General features: G+C 42.4%; 1 protein-coding gene across 4 annotated transcripts in view; it reads right to left on the minus strand.

Annotated features, from left to right (window-relative positions):
- NALCN (sodium leak channel, non-selective) overlaps positions 1–14,700 on the minus strand; it is a 312,666-nt gene extending 297,966 nt beyond the window's left edge. For 3 of the 4 annotated variants that reach the window (XM_021065878.1, XM_021065879.1, XM_021065880.1), the window contains exon 1: positions 14,338–14,700. The gene's annotated coding sequence lies outside the window, so the exon portion shown is untranslated. The remainder of the gene's footprint in view (positions 1–14,337) is intronic. The other variant, XM_021065881.1, reaches the window with a different exon arrangement.

Here is a 17,899-nt window from a genome sequence, read left to right on the forward strand (position 1 = left end):
CAAGGGCGGGTGTCCCCTGCAATCTGGGTCGCCAGCACCTCCCTCCAGGAGCACCCCCTCCCCCCGCCACCACAGCCTCCACAGCCTGGCACACCGCACATACCCGAGCTGGACCCTGCAACCTCAGCATCTCCTGTTTAGTGATTCTCAACAGCTACCTTTCTAACAATCTACAGCGCCTAGGGCCAGTGTTCAGATAGAATGCGATGTAGAATGGAATAGGTATCCCCTAGTCTTAATACTTTATAAAAGGGAAAACAATCCTCAAACACAGTACGAGAGCCAGAGCAATGGGGAGGGGGGAAGAAGGAGGAGGGAGGGAGAAGGAGGAGAAGAGGGGGGGTGAGAGAGAGAGATGGATCTATTGAAAAACCCACAAACAGGTGATGAAGTGCTCTGGAAGATACAGCAGTTTCCATGGTAAAGTAATGAGCTCATCAGTTGACTTCCTCCCAAATGATGTCGCTTGCCATGTAAAAAGAGTCCTTCCAACAAAGAGATTTACTGCGGGCTTATCATGTTCTAAGCCTGTCATATATCATGTTATTCAACTCTTACAAGGACCACTTCATAGTTCAAGAGACTTAGGTAGAGAGACGAGCCAAGATTTGAACCAAGACAAGGTGACTTATAGAACTATTACATTAAAAACCAAGTCTAGGAGTTCCCGTCGTGGCGCGGTGGTTAACGAATCCGACTAGGAACCATGAGGTTGCGGGTTCGGTCCCTGCCCTTGCTCAGTGGGTTAACGATCCGGCGTTGCCGTGAGCTGTGGTGCAGGCTGCAGACGCGGCTCGGATCCCGCGTTGCTGTGGCTCTGGCGTAGGCCGGTGGCTACAGCTCCGATTAGACCCCTAGCCTGGGAACCTCCATATGCCGTGGGAGAGGCCCAAAGAAAATAGCAAAAAGACAAAAAACAACAACAACAACAACAAAACAAAAAGAAAACTAAGTCTATTATAAAATAGTAATAAAAAATACTTTTCAACATGTTCTAATCATACAAGCTAGTAACCCTAAACTCTCCTGGCAACAATTATTGTATGTGAAAATAAGACAACCATTCTCATCTCTTAAAATTGAATCTACTTTGTTATATGATTTATGTTAGAGTTATTCTAGCCACGCATTTATAAAAATGCGTCTTTTTTTTTCTGGCAAGAAATCATCAAACGTCTCCTCAAATCTATCTAAATGTCACCTTCAGGTTTCTGGAGCCATTATTCATTTGTCTAGTCTTTTTCCTTCAGAATCAGTCCTAGAAATAGTCTATTATGCTTTTATTTTTGGCTCTTTACATTTTGAAAAAAATGAGAATAAAGCATTTACTAACTCCCATCTGATCATTTTATATCATGTGGTAAAGACACAGTTGTCTTAACTTCCTAAAGATGACAGATCCTCATTCCCTAGAGTTAGTTTTAGTCTCATAAATTCTTGACCAAAAGTGCTGAGAATGGGAAAACTAGAAAACAGACCCAACTTATGATATATGGGTAAAAGAGCATATATTTTTCTGCAGAGACTGTGCCAGGGCAGAGATAAAAGTTTTATTGAGAGAAGTCCTTCGGGTGCACCAAAATCCAACGCTGAGAATACTGTCAAGGTTGTGATTCTGTTCTTTGTGTTCTTTATTCTTCCAGCAAGGAAAATCCAAACAAAACAGAAGCTACCAATCAGAAGTTAGCAAGTGGTAGCTGTTGATTCAACAAAAGAACTGTCTGATATAAAAGGTTCCAATAAGAATGTGTTGAGCTGTCCCAAGAGGTAGTCTGTTTATTTCTGGATATTCTCAGAGAGAATGGCTACGTGCATATTATGGCGTTTGCAATAGATCACATCCCAAGAAATGAGAAAATGTATTAACACATTCTTGAAGATGCTCATAATTTTATGCATGTCATCAACTCTTAGGGGAGGGTGGTTGGTCCATAAACGACATCATTTTAGAAGTGAATCAAGCTTAATTATCATGTATTCTTCTTTTTTTTTTCACTTGAAAGATGAGAGCAAACAAGTATTGAAAGCTGGCTCTGTGCCAGGCACGATTCCAAGGTCTTAACACCTCTTGGAGATAGTTTTAACACTACCCCCATTGTACAGATTCAAAGTCTGAGGCCAACGTGCTCAGATCCACATGAACTACAAGCAAGTCTGGAACCCAGGGAGTCTGTTTTGTTGAGAGAACAGAAGTAGGGGAGAGAGGGAGATAATGGGCAGAGAATTTGACTCTTACTTTTTAACTTCAAGAACTTTTGTACGATTCAAATGTTTTGCCACAATGCTGAATTTCACTGCAATGTTTTTAAAACAAGTAAACCATCCTTTGATTCCTATGAGAATCATCCTTTTTAAGCATAAACCAATGACACTAAACCCTCACTTTGGTGAGGGTTTAGGATACACGAGGCTTCGAGCTTTGAGTAGATTGTCTCATTCATGGCTCCCTTTGCTCCAGTGAGGCAGGGGTCTCTGTTATTCCTATTTGACAGATGAAACTGAGGTTTAGAGAAGGTAAATGCCTTACCCCAGGTCCCTTTCTGACTGTTACCCCATGGCATTCCGCTGTCTACGTCTTTCCATCTGAACTTTCCCAGGCTTTGCGAACAGAACCTTCTGGTTCCCAGCAAACAGAGATGAGGAATCTCCAAGTTCTTGCCTCTCCCAAGCCTACATGGTGAAACTGAATTACAGCAAGGCAGCACCCAGATGCCAGTGCCAGGGTTGGGCTGGTGGTGTGGTGGCAAACCTTTCCTATTTCCTGAGTATCCTTTGTTCGTGAACTTTAATGGACTCAAAGCAAGGCATCCTTTTTCTAATGGGTTCCTATGGGTGGAGGAAAGGCAGGCAGCTTCCTGAATCCTAGGTCAGCCTGAGCCACACAGCGGAGCACATCACTGTAGCAGGTAAACTACAACACCGTTAAAATTTGGCCTCCGTTCGCGGTAGCAAAATATCTTCCTATGTCTCTCGGCCTCCCCCTCGCCAAATGCATTTTTCATTTGGGTGCTTATTCATCTACATCTTGGCCTGACCCAAACTGGGATGCAATTTGCCCTGCAAAACCACTGTTACATGCGTGGTCCAGTCTCAGCATGACCACAAAGGCCACCCAAGATGGGCCACCAAACAGAGGAGGCCAAACATTTCAAAGGGCCATCTCCAAGCTCAGTCTTTTCTTGTTCCCTTTTGTCGACACATGGATTAAAAAATAAAGATGGTTCCCCACTTTTTATATTGAGTCCACTTCCTAAGTCCCAAGGAAAAGCAGTAATTTTTTTATTTTTCTGATTCTACAAATGCCTCAAAACACTGTCATTCTTTCCTTAAGGATTCTGTTCTGTTTCATTTTTAATTGGGAAAGTTGAATTTTCTTTGACCTTTAAAAATCATTGGATTTGGTAAAGGAATTCAGGACAGACTATGATGTCCCAACACCCTTTGGTCACTGCACCATGGATGCCAACCTAAGACAGCTCCGCAGTCGGAGAGGGTGCGAAGCTGTGTTTGTGTCACCTACGTCACTATATTGATTGCAAATTGAAATCATCAGCTCACATATGCAGGCTAAATAGGCTCTCTCCAGACTCTACTCAGAAAATTCCATCGATCCTTTTAACAAGCCCTAGCCTTTCTAACGAGATATGCATTTCTAAATTTGTGAGTTATTCTGGGTACAAGGTAGGTGAAGGGAAATTTTAAGAAAAGCATATCAGAGCTAAAAATCACCACAGGTGGATGGTGTAACGTTTTAAGAAAGGTCCAGCTTCCTCCAAGAAGTGGCAAAGCTTTTAAGGGTTTTCATCATCCAATAGTCCAATTGTATTTTAAGAAACTGCTACTATCATCTAAATATTGTGAAAGATCAATTTAGAATGGATATGCAATGAGGCCCTACTGTATAGCATAGGGAACTATATCCAGTCTCTTGGGATAGACCATAACGGAAGATAATTCAAGAAAGGATCAACGTAAATAAAAATAAAATACATATAGGAAAATAATATAAAAAGAGAATATATGTGTATGTATGACTGGGTTACTTTGCTATACAGCAGAAACCGGCACAACATTGTAAATCAACCACTTGCTTTGTTTTTGTGGGATTTTTTTCTTTTCTTTTTAGGGCCACACCTGTGGCATATGGACGTTCCCAGGCTGAGGGTCAAATCAGAGCTGCAGCTGCCACCTACGCCACAGCCACAGCAACGCAGGATCCAAGCTACATCTATAACTTACACCACGGCTCACAGCAACACTGGATCCTTAACCCACTGAGAGAGGCCAGGGATTGAACCTGCATTCTCATAGATACTAGTCAGGTTTGTTACCACTGAGCCACAACGGGAACTCCCAACTATAATTTTAAAAAATAAAAATTTAAAAATAAAAATTAAATATAATACTATGAAAGGTCAGAAAAGGCGATTCTTTTTATGAGGGTTGCTCAGTCTTGTAATGAATCTGCAAAGGATGAACAAAGACGATGGATGGTTAACAACAGCAGTTTTCAAAACTGCTCCATTCAGCAGACAAACACCATGGAAAATCAAAAGAAGCTTTCTATTTATTTCTCTGTGTGTGTGTCTGTTTAAGTCTGTCGTATGAATTTATAAAATTTGGACAAAGAAGATGAATGTTTGAAAATAGTTTCCAAAGACTAACATTTGCATCATCCAGGGAGGTTTGTAAACACTCTCAGCCATGGATATCCTTCAGCTCAAACACTAAATCAGAACCTTGCGGGGTGAGGTATGGGAAATAATGTTTTTAAAAAACACTCCCTAAGTAATTTTTACCACACACTCCCAGCACTGGTTCCAACAGTGATGGACTCACTGGTCAAGACACTCGGAAGGGTATTCTGACATTACAGTCTGTAGTCAAGACTATTTGTTTAGGGGGAAAAATGAGATACTACTATAAACAGTAAAGGCAAAATAAAAAGCTGAGACAAAATAAAAAGCTGAGACAAAAATTTTGATTTGTCACAATGTATATACAGTATATTCCAAGTTTTCCTCAAAGAACTTCAGAATTTTCTCAAAAAAAAAAAGAAAAAAATCCAGGCATATAGATTATGTGTGATATACAAGAATACATTTTTGTCTTACGAGAGCTTAACTAAGAAATCTGACTTTTCATTGACTTTTCTACTATAACCTTCTAGTCTAGAAAATACCTTTAAAATGGCTAGTCAGTTCTTAAAAGGAACATAGCAAAAACAATTTGTCTAATTCAACAAACTAGCTTTTGACATTGCTTTCAATTTTTCCATAATAAAAAGTAGAAAATTGTTTTGAGGCTCCCCAGAATTTAACATTTCTTTCCTCCCAAAAGTACTGACATATGCAATTAAGAGAAATGAAAAGACTAACCCAACTCGTCTAGTTCTGAACATTTAAATCCCTTATTTACAACATGTATCTTAATCTCTGTGCCTTAGCTCCTGGGAGGAAGGGTTACGGAAGCTTCCAAGCTTGGATGATTTTTTTTTAACCTCAGGCGAATTTTGAAAGACATAGTCAATAGTATCTTAAGCCGTCACTGACTTGTATCTTGTCTGACACAGGCCTCCGTAAATCTGCACTTTTCAGAAATAATAAGTACTTTTCTAAAACACGTCCTCTCCTCTGAAAGTGACAGGTGAAGCTGACCTCCTGTGGATTTCATAATAGTCATAAAGAACAGATAAAGCGACAGACAGTGAAGCCAAGGATTTAACCTATACATACTCTGAAAGGAAAGACCAAGAAGTAATTAGTGGTTCTACTGAGGCATCACCAATAGGAGCAAAAACACCCACCATCACCCAAGCTTGAAGTTCTGGATTCATCCCCACCTTCCCCTCTGTTGGTTCAGCCACAAGATCTGTTAGCATTTTTAAATCTCCACCAGCCTCCTCTCCATTGCCATTACTGCAGTCTGATGGTGGTCACCCATTCTCAGAATGTCATGCCCTATTCCTCCAACACCTGCCTTCACTGGCCCCCATTCTTATTTTTCTCCTTAGCTTCATTCTTACTTCTTGACATGGTCATGCTTCCCTATAGACGGCTGTAGCTCCATTGGCCTTAAAGACTAGAATGGTGTGCTTTTATTTTTTTCTATCAGATCTAAAGCTTTTCTCTTGTATTATCAATTCATTCATGCTTTAAAGCATTATCTTCTTTCTTCCCCTCTCTAGTTCGGTTTCATTGTTTTCTTTGCGTCCTGAGCTGAACTACTGCTTCTTTATCCCACTCTAAGTCACAGACCTGTTGGAGGAAATGCTCCCGTCTCAGGACCAGTTGTCCCAAATGCATACACCCAAGAACACGTGGAGCTACCTACAGGGTAATGCTATGATAATTAGTATACACATACAGAAAGCTTGTAAATACAACTTTGTTGAAGACGGTAACTGGTTTTTTTTGTGTTTTTTGGGGTTTTTTTGGTCTGTTTAGGGCTGCACCTGTGGCATATGGAGGTCCCCAGGCGAGGGGTTGAATTGGAGCTGCAGCTGCCGGCCTATACCACAGCCACAGCCACATGAGATCAGAGCCATGTCTGCAACCTCAATGCCACGTCCTTGACCCACTGTGCGAGGCCAGGGATTGAACCCACGTCCTTGTGGTTCATTACCGATGAGCCAGTACCAGAACTCTTTTTTTTTTTTTTTGTCTTTTTAGGGCCACACCTGCAGCACATGGCAGTTCCCAGGCTAGGGGTCTAATCAGAGCTTAGTAACTTCGGTAACTTATTATTTTAAGGTCCTTTTTTTCTCACTTACTTTTTGAACTATTGTTCTGTTTTTACATACTTCTACCTCACCTTCTTTTTTTTGTAGTACATGCCTAATACATATTTTTCATCATTTTTATATTTTACTTTGAGCCATATAAATATCATGAGAAAATTGTTCTCTGCCAGTTTTCAGAATTGCACATTTTCAGCATACCATTTTACTGCTGCTTTAATTTTGGAGAAGGAGAATGAAGCCAGTCCAAAACTTTTTTTTTTAACTTTTGAAGTTTTCTTTTTAAAAAATTTTTGTATTGAAGTACTACTGATTTTTAATGTGCTAATTCCTTCTGTACAGCAAAATGACCCAGTAGAACCTCTATAAACATTCTTTTTCTCATATTATCTTCCATCATGTTTTATCCCAAGAGACTGGATATAGTGTCCTGTGCTGTACAGCATGGCCTCATTGTCCATTCATCCTAAATATAATAGTTTGCATCTACTAACCCCAAACTCCCCGGCCATCCCACTCCCTCCTGCCTCCCCCTTGGCAACCACAAGTCTATTCTCCATGTCTGTCCACTGTTTTCCACTTGATCAAAATACGGATGGGATATTTTCCTTTTACTTATTTTTCAAATTCAAAGTGGTCACCAGGCTAGATCTAGGCGCTAGTTACCTTGAATTAATTTTTCCTGGTCTATGATAATTCATCTTCACCTGCACACTTGGTCTGTTTGTCCGTTTCATCTAAGGGAACATAATGACTATATTTCATGTAGAACAAGGCCTGTGTCCCCCTGCTGTGCCCTCCCTGTCAGGAAGAGCACCTGCCTTTGTGCCCACGTTGGCCATCTTCCACTCCCATCATCCTGCCCCAAACAAAGCCCTCTATTCAGGCCTTCCCTTTGCATAATTGGAGAGAAGTTTTATTCTTGGTTCCCTTGGCTACGGTGTTCTAACTTTTCACACTTCTAATTCTCCTGGACTCCCTCCCCAGGTCCCACCTCTGGACCAGTGGGGTTAGTCTCTGTCTTTTAGGGCCGCACCTGCGGCATATGGAGGTGCCCAAGCTTGGGGTCGAATCAGAACTGCAGCTGCTGGCCTGTGCTCACAGCAGTGCTGGATCCTTTAACCCACTGAATGAGGCCAGGGATCAAACCCACATCCTCTTGGATACCAGCTGGGTTCTTAACCCACTGAGCCACAACGGGAACTCCAGTCCCTGTCTTCTGAGCACATTCTATTTGGTGTGGCTGCCCTGTGCTGGGGTCTCGTGGTGAAACAGCTTCAGAAGTCAAGTAATTCTATCTTAGGGACAGAATGCTCCCACTTTAGTTGTCATGCCTTCTTATTGAGGGCTTCTGCAGAAGCTTTGTTCCTCACTTTTGATACACATCTCTGAGAAAGGGAATTGTGACCTGAACTTTGGCTCAGTCTCCCATTCTCATGAGTCCAGTTCCACCTGTACTGAATCTACAAGAAATGCCTCGGAGTTGACAGCCCAGGAACAAAGAGACTTCTTCTCCCTGTACCTGAGGGTACAGGTTTCTCATTATCTAAATCCCTTTGATCAGTTATTTGAAGTCCAAGTAGGAAGGCCAAAAGCAGAATGAGACACCTGAGCTCAAAAATCATGTTTTCCTAAAAGATCTCAAATTTGCTTACTCTTTTTTTTTTTTTTTTTTTTTTTTTGTCTTTGTTGTTGTTGCTATTTCTTGGGCCGCTCCGGCGGCATATGGAGGTTCCCAGGCTAGGGGTCGAATTGGAGCTGTAGCCACCAGCCTACGCCAGAGCCACAGCAACGCGGGATCTGAGCCGCATCTGTGACCTACACCACAGCTCACGGCAACGCCAGATCCTTAACCCACTGAGCAAGGGCAGGGACCGAACCCGCAACTTCATGATTCCTAGTCAGATTCGTTAACCACTGTGCCACAACGGGAACTCCTGCTTACTCTTTTTTATTCAGCTTACAATTTGTATAGCCTTCCTTCTTTGATTTTACTCCAAGGGGTATATTTTATCACCTGGATTTCAGAGCAGTTTGTTAAAGGTCAAGAGTCTTTGACCTGCAATATAGTGCAAAGGTCAGAAGCCCAAGCTATTATTTCATCTTCTACTCTTCCTGTAAAAGAGGTAAGGTGACCCACAAACACTAAAAAGAAGACAAATGTACCTCAGACAGCATGTAAAGCATCTTATCCAAAATTATAATCTTTAGGAAATCAACTTGGAGATATATATATATTCATATTAATATATATCCATAATAGTTTATATGTAATATATAGCTACATAAAAATATAGATAACTTACTTTTTTCCAGGAATGCCATTGTTCAGAATTTATCATGAAAAAAAAATCCAATGCAAATAAATCCCTATATTCTATTTATCAGGACATTATTCATAATGATGAAAAGCTAGAAACAGCAAATATCCAATGATAGAGGTATGGCTAGTAAGTGAAGCTGTATTCAGGAGGCATAGTCTTATATAGCCATTTAGAATTTTTTGAAGAAAACTGTATAGACACATGAAAAAATGCCTATGATAAATAATACATGGGATAGAAGGACTGGAGCTCAACTTCTCTCCTAAAAACAACAATTTTCACAACTAAAGACTGAGCAATCTCCACCCAAATGGACTGGAAACCCATACCCTACTCCAGAAGAAAAAGAGGAGGCCACATCCACAGGTAGGAGGGGTGATTTCGTGATATAAACAACCCCATACCTCCCGGGGGGGAAGCTCCACAGACTGAAAACTAACTGGCTCACAGAGACTCACCTACAGGGAGTGAGAGTTCTGAGCCCCACATCAAACCCTCACATGCTGGGATCTGTCACTGGGAGAAAGAGCCCCTGGAGCATCTGGCATTGAAGGCCAGCGAGGCTTGTGTGCAGGAGCTCCACAGGACTGGGGGAAACGGAGACCCCATTCTTAAAAGGCACACACAGACCTTCACGTGCACTGGGTCCCAGGGCAGAGCGAGGTCTCCACAGGAACCTAGGTCAAACCGGACTGCAGTTCTTGGAGGACATCATGGGAAAACAGGGGTGAATGTGGCTTGTTGTGAGGGAAGGACTTGAAGGCAAAGCTCTCAGGAATATTCAGCAGCAGTGCCTTTCTCTGGAGGTGGCCATTTTGGGAAAATCTGGCCCCACCTGTCAGTCAGCACTGAGAAGCCCCAGGGCAAACAACAATCCAGGTGGGATCACGGCCCCACCCCTCAGGAAACAGGCTACCTAAAGAGCCTCAGGCACACAGCAGCCCCTAATCCCATCCAGAGACTAAGCCCCACCCACCAGAAGGATTAGAATCACCTCCACCTAACAGGGGGCAGGCATCAGCCCCCCTCATCAGGAAGCCTACAGCAAGCCCCCCATACCGACTTCAGCCACAAGGGGGGCAGACACCAGAAGTAAGAGAGGCTACAGCTCTATTATCTATAAAAAGGTCACCACACCAAAAACCTATCAAAATGAAAAGACAGAGAACTATAACTCAGATGAGGGAGAAAGAAAAAACCCCAGAAAAACAGCTAAGCAATGAGGAGATTCTCTGCCTCCAGGAAAAAGACTTTAGACTGTCATGCTGAAGATGATGCAAGACATTGGAAATAAACTGGAGGCAAAGATGGATTTTTCTTTACAGGAAACACTGAGCAAAGAGATACAAGATATAAAACTTAAACAAGAAGAGATGCAAAATATAATAACTGAAATAAAAAACTCACTAGAAGCAGCTAACAGCAGAATACAGGAGGCATAAGAACGAATAAGCAAGGTGGAGGACAGATTAGAAGAAATTACGGATGCAGAACAGAAAAGAGAAAAAAGATTGAAAAAAAATGAAGAGAGTTTCAGGGAACTCTGGGACAACGTGAAACGCACCAACATCCGTATTATAGGGCTGCCAGAAGGAGAAGAGAGAGAGAAGGGGACAGAAAAAATATTCCAAGAGGTAATAGCCAAAAATTTCCTCACATGGGAAAGGAACCACTCACTCAAATCCAGGAAGCACAACGAGTACCATATAAAATAAACCCAAGGAGGAACACCCCGAGACACATAATAATCAAACTGACCAAAATTAAAGACAAAGAGAAAATCTTGAAAGCAGCTAGGGAAAAGAAACAAGTAACATACAAGGGAACCCCAATAAGGTTATCGGCAGATTTTTCAGCAGAAACTCTGCAGGCCAGAAGGGAGTGGCATGATATACTTAACATGATGAAAGAAAAAAATCTCCAACCAAGAATACTCTACCCAGCAAGGCTCTCATTCAGATTTGAAGGAGAAATCAAAACCTTCTCAGATAAGCAAAAGCTGAGAGAATTCAGCAACACTAAACCAGCCTTACAACAAATACTAAAGGAACTTCTCTAGGCAGAAAAGAAAAGACAGCAACAGGAGACAAAAAATTCCACAACTGGCAAGACTCACCAGTAAAGGTATATATACAGTAAAGATACGAAATCATCCATGCACAATTATACCATCAAAATCAGAAATCATGAGAAGAAGTGGGTACAAATGCGGGACACCGGAGATGAACTTGCAATTAAGAGACCAACAACTTAAAACAATCTCATATACATATAGACTCTTACATCAAAACTTCAGAATAACTGCAAACCAAAAATCTACAATTGATACACAAACAAGGAATCTCTGGAGAAGAAATATATCTCATAGTAAATAAGTGCATAATCCACCATGAAGGGGGTCATTTGACATCATGCTTGGAATGCTGAAGTCTTCTTAGATCTGATTCTGATTTCCTCTCCATCAAAGAACTTATGATAATTATAATTAAATAATGCCACTGTACAATTAAATAATACAGTTCTACAATTGTATTATTAATAACCATTTCTCTCCATGGTACAATGTAAAGTCTATAATGTCTTGTTTATCACATCACCTAGAATGGTGTAATGCCTTTATTGAAGAATCAATGAGATGGAACAAATTGTGAGGACATATTTATATAGTTACACTGTTTTTTAACTAATTTATGCATTTTATATTTTACTTATTTTCAGAGGGTGTATTATTTTTGTTATGCTTACCAGTTGTTATTCTTTTACTATGCTATATAAAATATTTAATGGTATATAAGGCTTTCTTCTTTATAAATTTTAGTTGCATAATATAGCAATTTAATATAATGCTAATTTTTAAAGAAAAATTGAAATGTAATAGATAAAACTAAGTAGTAAAGATGAAAGCCATAAAATTGGGATAAAGTACAGAATAAATTTCCTATTTGTCTCAGCATATTTTCCATTCCACTTCTCCAGTGGGAGTCACTTAATCTGTTTCTTAAGATCCATGTTATAATAATCTGTGTGAATGTAATTGTGTGTAAAAGTATGTATTTTATTCTGTAAAAAAATAAAATAAATAAATAAATAAAGAAAAAAATAATAATACACGAAAAAAGCCAGGATAAAAAAGGCCCAACTTCATGACCACAACTACACAACGTCACATAGTTTTAAAAATACACAAATAGTACAATCTTTTCTATTAGGTTGTTGGGACTATGGTTGTTTATTTTCTTTCCTCTATCATTTTTACTGTCATATCTAATTATTACTACATTTTAAAAATGTTCAATGTTTGCACAAATAGTTTTGAAGGTGTGAAGGACTTCTTGCACAAGTCCTTGTAGCAGGTAAGTATCAGATTACGTGATTCTCAAGTTTTAAAATGTTGATATAATTGGGGGGGCAATTTATAATTGCTTTCAAGTTCAAGGTCAGAGTTTCCAAACCCAGACTAGAAAATAGGCTCTCTCATATTTGTCTTTGCTGACAGATTTGCGGAGCCTGGTCTAACTCTTTTCCTCACTGAGCTCCAAGCTCCTGGCCCAGCGCACCTGGCTTACACTAGTATATGTTATGGGGATATGTGATTTTTTTTTTTTTCACAAACTTGAAATCCACATGTGACCTTCTCTTGGGATAGATTTACAGAGCCAATAAAATTGTGACATTATCACAGCATCCTTGATTAATGATAAGACGAATACATACATGCCTGCCCAAGTGTACACACACATACACGCAGTCGCCAGGGACACAGGAAAGAGAAGTAGAGAAATGCCTCCTAGATAAAGAAGACAAAAAAATGCTACTCGAAACTTCAATTCTCTGATCTGCAAGCAGTCTATTTTGAGTAGGCATTCTTTCTTTTAACAAAGATAGTACTTTTCCGCTTCTGATTATCTTGCTAAAGGGTCCCACCATTTCACATGGCTCGTCTTCAATTTTCATAGAGCTCCCAGGATCCTTATCAGTGATGCATGCCTATTGTAACGAAATGTCGCATCTTCTAGCAGGGTGAATGGGGTCCGACAAACCTGTTCATGTATTCATTTTTCTCCCAAACCTGATTTTTCCTTCACTCTGGCTTTAGCAATAGCTGGGTCAGCAATACTACAGATGAAAGCAAAATCCAACATCAAAGGCCTACAGAATGAAAGCTCACCAATTAGGAAATACATGTTTGACCTTGTTGGAGAGGGTTGAGAAGCCATGATTTTTTTTTTTAATTTAGAACTGTTGAAACGTAATCTCTGAATGTAAACAAACAAAACAAAAATAAAAACAAACAAACAAAAAACACTCATTGCTGTATATTTGCCTTGGGGATAATTGCTAGAGTCCACTCTCTCCTCTCCTACTCAATTTCAAGTCATAGTAGCAGCTATGAAAATATGAAACATAATTTTAAAAAGTAAGCACCTGTTAATTTCTGATCCCTATTAAATGTCTTGGCCAACCTGAGTCTCCTCCTTCACAACTGGTCACCAGTCCTCCATTCCCTCTCACCCAGGGAAATCCAGGCCTGGCTGATGACCATATAAACAGAAGGTTAAAAACACATCCATCCTAGGCCTGAATCTGTGTATGTCTGAACACACATCCTCGATAATACATCCCTGAACAATAATGCCTAAAACTGAAATATTTATCCTATTATTTCACGCATTCATCAGGATCTGAGTTTCCAGTTCGAGTCAAAGAGACACAACCCAGCTCAGGGTTCCCGGCCCCTCTGAGATTTCAGCCAGGCAGGCGACCCACACCAGTCTCATGACAACATGGTGTGGCTTTGGCAGGACACTGCTCTGCTGGCCCTGTGGCCCTCTAGAATGACACCGGCTCAACCAGGCCAGTTCACACCAGGAGGGATCCGAAGAGCGACCGCAGGAGCCTGGGGGCAAGTGGGCAAGGCCCCGTCGGAAACCTGAGGAACCAGGGGCCCCCCCGCCCCCAAACCTGCGCGTTGGCCCCGAGGTGCGCTGCGCATTCTCCACATCCCCAGCCACCTGTCCCCTAGGTGCCAGCGAGGCAGGCCGAGGTCCGGGGCCCTGGGCATTCCGCGCCCACCCGAGGCCGGGGAAGACGCACCCCGCGGCGGCGACAGGGAGGCCCCTGGCGGCCGCCCGCGCCTGGTGCCCGCGGACCCTGGGGGCGCCCCTTTCCCACCCGCCCCGCGCCCGGCCCTCGCTCCCCGCCCCGGCGCGCCTGGGCCCAGCCCCGGCCGGGGCGACCGGCGGCGCCCCCGGGCCTCGGGCGGCCGTGACCAACCTGTAACCCCAGCGCTGGGAGCGGTCATGGTGCCCAGGGTGCGGCGGCGGCGGCGGCGGGCGGGGCGCGCACCCCACGGCGGGGACGCGCCCCTCACCTCCCGCGGCTCCGGTGCGGCGGCTGAGCGCGCGGCGTGCTGGGGCGGCGGGGCCTGCGAGCGCGGGTGCGGGGTCGGGGCTAGGGCATTTCCCTTTTCCCTTTTGCTTTTTTTAAATCAGAGTTGTCTTTGCCTGGGGGCTGGGATGCTGGGTGCAGCGGGGCTGAAGGGAGGCGAAGGCAGAGGAGGCTGCGCTGCGGTTGGTGCGGAGCGGGAGGGTCGGTGGCAGCCAGCAGGTTCCTTCTCGCTGGCGGCCACCGGCCGTCAGCCTCGCAGCAGCAACAGCTGGCCTGTCCTCTGCCAGCTCCTCCTGTGGCCTCCGGCGTGCTCACAACCAAGCGCGGCCGTGTGCACTCGAGATGGGCACACGCGGGGCACACTCAAGGCCACCGCAGACAGGCGAGCAGGGCCCGTGGGCGCGCGTGTGCACGCGTGTGTGGTCTCGTCCGAACTGGACGCCGTGTCGGAGGATGCGGATTCATTTTACCCTTGCGTATGAGATTGCTGCAGCAGTGACATTTATATTTTCCAAGCGTGTTAATGTTTTCTCTTACCATTAAAATATTTTGTTACGTGGATGAGGCTGGATGCCGATGCAAAAATTGGTCCCCTCAGGCGCTGTAAGGACACCGGGACAGGAAGCTGCATCTGATGTTTCCTGGGGCTTCTGGCAGAGCAGGTTTGGGAAAATCTTGGCAACTTGAGCACCCTGCCCAGGCCTAGGGGACATCTCTTCTCTGGGTTGCACTGGAAGAGCTTACTCAGGGGCCGGCATCTTGCCTTTTAGTGAGATAGGAAACTCAGCAAGGAATCCTTGACAGTGATTTGGTGTGTGTGTGTGGTCTTGTCTTCTGCCTTCATCCTGCATACATAAGCACATAAATTCAGGGAGAGAAAAAACTGGATGAAACTTCATCTAGAAGAGAACTTGGAACCCCTAAACAAAGAACAAGTCCCTATTCCGAGAGTATAGTCCAAGGAATGGAAGTGAGGTCACGTATATACATTTTTAAAATAAATTTTCTGGTTCTGTATATTTAAGTGACTTATCTAAAAAACAACAACAACAAAAAACTTTTGCCCCATCCATTCACATGGGGCCAATATTAGCACTTTTTTATCATTTAAAGGAAATTTTTAATAATGGGCATTTCATGAAATGCAGGGTCATGTGGAATATTTTTTTTCAAATTTCTGAAGATTCCAGAAAGACCAGCTATGTAAAATAAAGCTGAGTGTTAAACAAATGACAGAACCATACGGAAATATTCTTCCCAACACAAAACAGAAGGTAGTTCAAACAATGACAAATTCCATAAACAATTTGTTTAGAAAAACTATTTACCAATGTGTCTAATCATCTTAAGCCACTGCTTTTAATTGTTTGCTCTAAATACTGGTTGATTTCCATTTGTATATTAAATATATATAGCCGTGTATCGTTCTTTGGAATTCATCGTTAGAATTATCTGTTTGAAAATCATAATACTGAAACAAAGACCAATATATTTATACATTTCTTGAATGAAGTGATAAAGGCAGCAGTTTTACTAATCTCAACACTACTCCTCATCAGTGAGGCATTTCAGACCTCACTCTATCCATATTTGAACTACCACTTTGTAAGTATTTATAATAATTCATGCTTAGGAGCCCAACGATTGCATGGATGATGAAAAATTTCTTATAAAATCCATGGGCTTCTATGAAGCAGTCACGAAGAAGGTGACACCATCTAGGAATCTGTGGGGACTCCCTTTGTGTTGGAGCAGACAATCATTCTAAAAAGCAGATACTTATATCTCAGATATCACATCATTCCTTCTACCTGCTCCTTATCCTGGGAGTTTCTTATCAGTAAAATTAGGGAGGCTGGGCCAGCATCTTTTCCAGGTCTGATGGGTCTTGTAACTACAGCCATTTCTATAATCCAATGAAAGCCACTGCTGCCCTATGGGTTCAGATAATTCACAGGTGTGTTTTGTTTGGCTTACAAAATATTTTTGACAAATGAAGAACAATTTCCAGCACTTGAAAACCACGAGGTGTTTAGTGTAAAAGATAAGAGCTGGCCAAGTCAGATTTGCATTTCTGCAAGGCAAAGGCAGCTTTGTCCTAAGCTTCACATAATCAGATTTCCCATTTGCCATACCCCAAGTCCACTGCAATGCCCAGCCCCCAGAAGGCATTGAGCATGTGAGTTAAGTTCGTATTCAACAGTATGAGATAAAAGAAGGGTCACTGTCAACTACAGGGAATTTCACAATACAGAGGATGAAGCCAGGCCGATGAATATCCAAGTCAGTAAACTTGATTTAAAGAAAAGTTTATTCATAGTCCAGCCAGTGCTTCAAAATAGAAATCACTAAAATGTAAGATAGCAAAACTTTGATTAAAACGAGTTATTTGTTTCTCAGGAATTCATCTGGCCCTACTGTTTATTTCCTTCAAAAATTAGTATCCTGGGAGTTCCTGCTGTGGCTCAGCGGGTTAAGAACCTTAGTGTCCATGAGGATGTGGGTTCCATCCCTGGCCTCTCTCAGCAGGTTAAAGATCCAGTGTTGGCTCATGCTGCCATGTAGGTTGGAGATGCAGCTCAGCTCCAGTGTTGCTGCATTAAAAAAGAAAATTAGTGTCCCATCAGACACCTCAGTGAGTGGCCGAGAAAACAATATTGATGCTAAAAGAGAAATTTTAAAATCCACGGGAGCAGTGCCCTCTGCTCCATGGGAAAGTAGGAACCCACTGGACTCCAGAAAGAAATCTGTTAGATTAGATTTGTGGGTTGATTACACTGAAGTACTACTCTAGACATTCCGATTTTTTTTGAAACCCTTGTTAAGACTGGGTTACAATCTTACACATTTTTCTTACATCTTGTGACTTCATGGTTCACATAGGGCCCCCTTTGCCATCAAATATGGGTCTGATGGAACCTCCTCTGTTAAAGACACTTTGGGTCGGGAAAATGAAGATCCAGAGGACTTACTTAAAAAATCTAAAAAGACTAACCAGGAGGCATCTACTGCTTGCTAACTAGCATGGATTCGAATGTTCAGAATTCAGCCCAGGCAAGAATAGAAGTGCTCTGGTGGTGGAGGGCTGGGGGATGTTTAGCAGGTTTGTTTCCTACACCTTCAGCAGGATGCATGATATTGAACTGCCTTTGAGTTGGCCTTGTCTTCTCATGAGACCGTTCTCCAGGCAACGGCAAAACGTATCTTCACCATTTAAATATTGTAAGATTTTGGAAGACACCGCCCATCCTACTTTTTCCTTAAGGTATTGTTTCCTGAACTTTCCAGAGAATAAAGATCATCTGAGCGATCTTAAATATTTCCTTGGAGGCTTTAAGTGTCTCTGGAGTGGGACGTATGACTATGGACTCTCTCAATGAAACAGGTGTCCCTTCGAGCAACATGGTTCTGAGAGTTTGCATAGCTTCACAAGCATCCCTTTCCTGGT

The sequence above is a fragment of the Sus scrofa genome, chromosome 11, assembly GCF_000003025.6.
Source record: "Sus scrofa isolate TJ Tabasco breed Duroc chromosome 11, Sscrofa11.1, whole genome shotgun sequence".
Lineage (NCBI taxonomy): Eukaryota > Metazoa > Chordata > Mammalia > Artiodactyla > Suidae > Sus > Sus scrofa.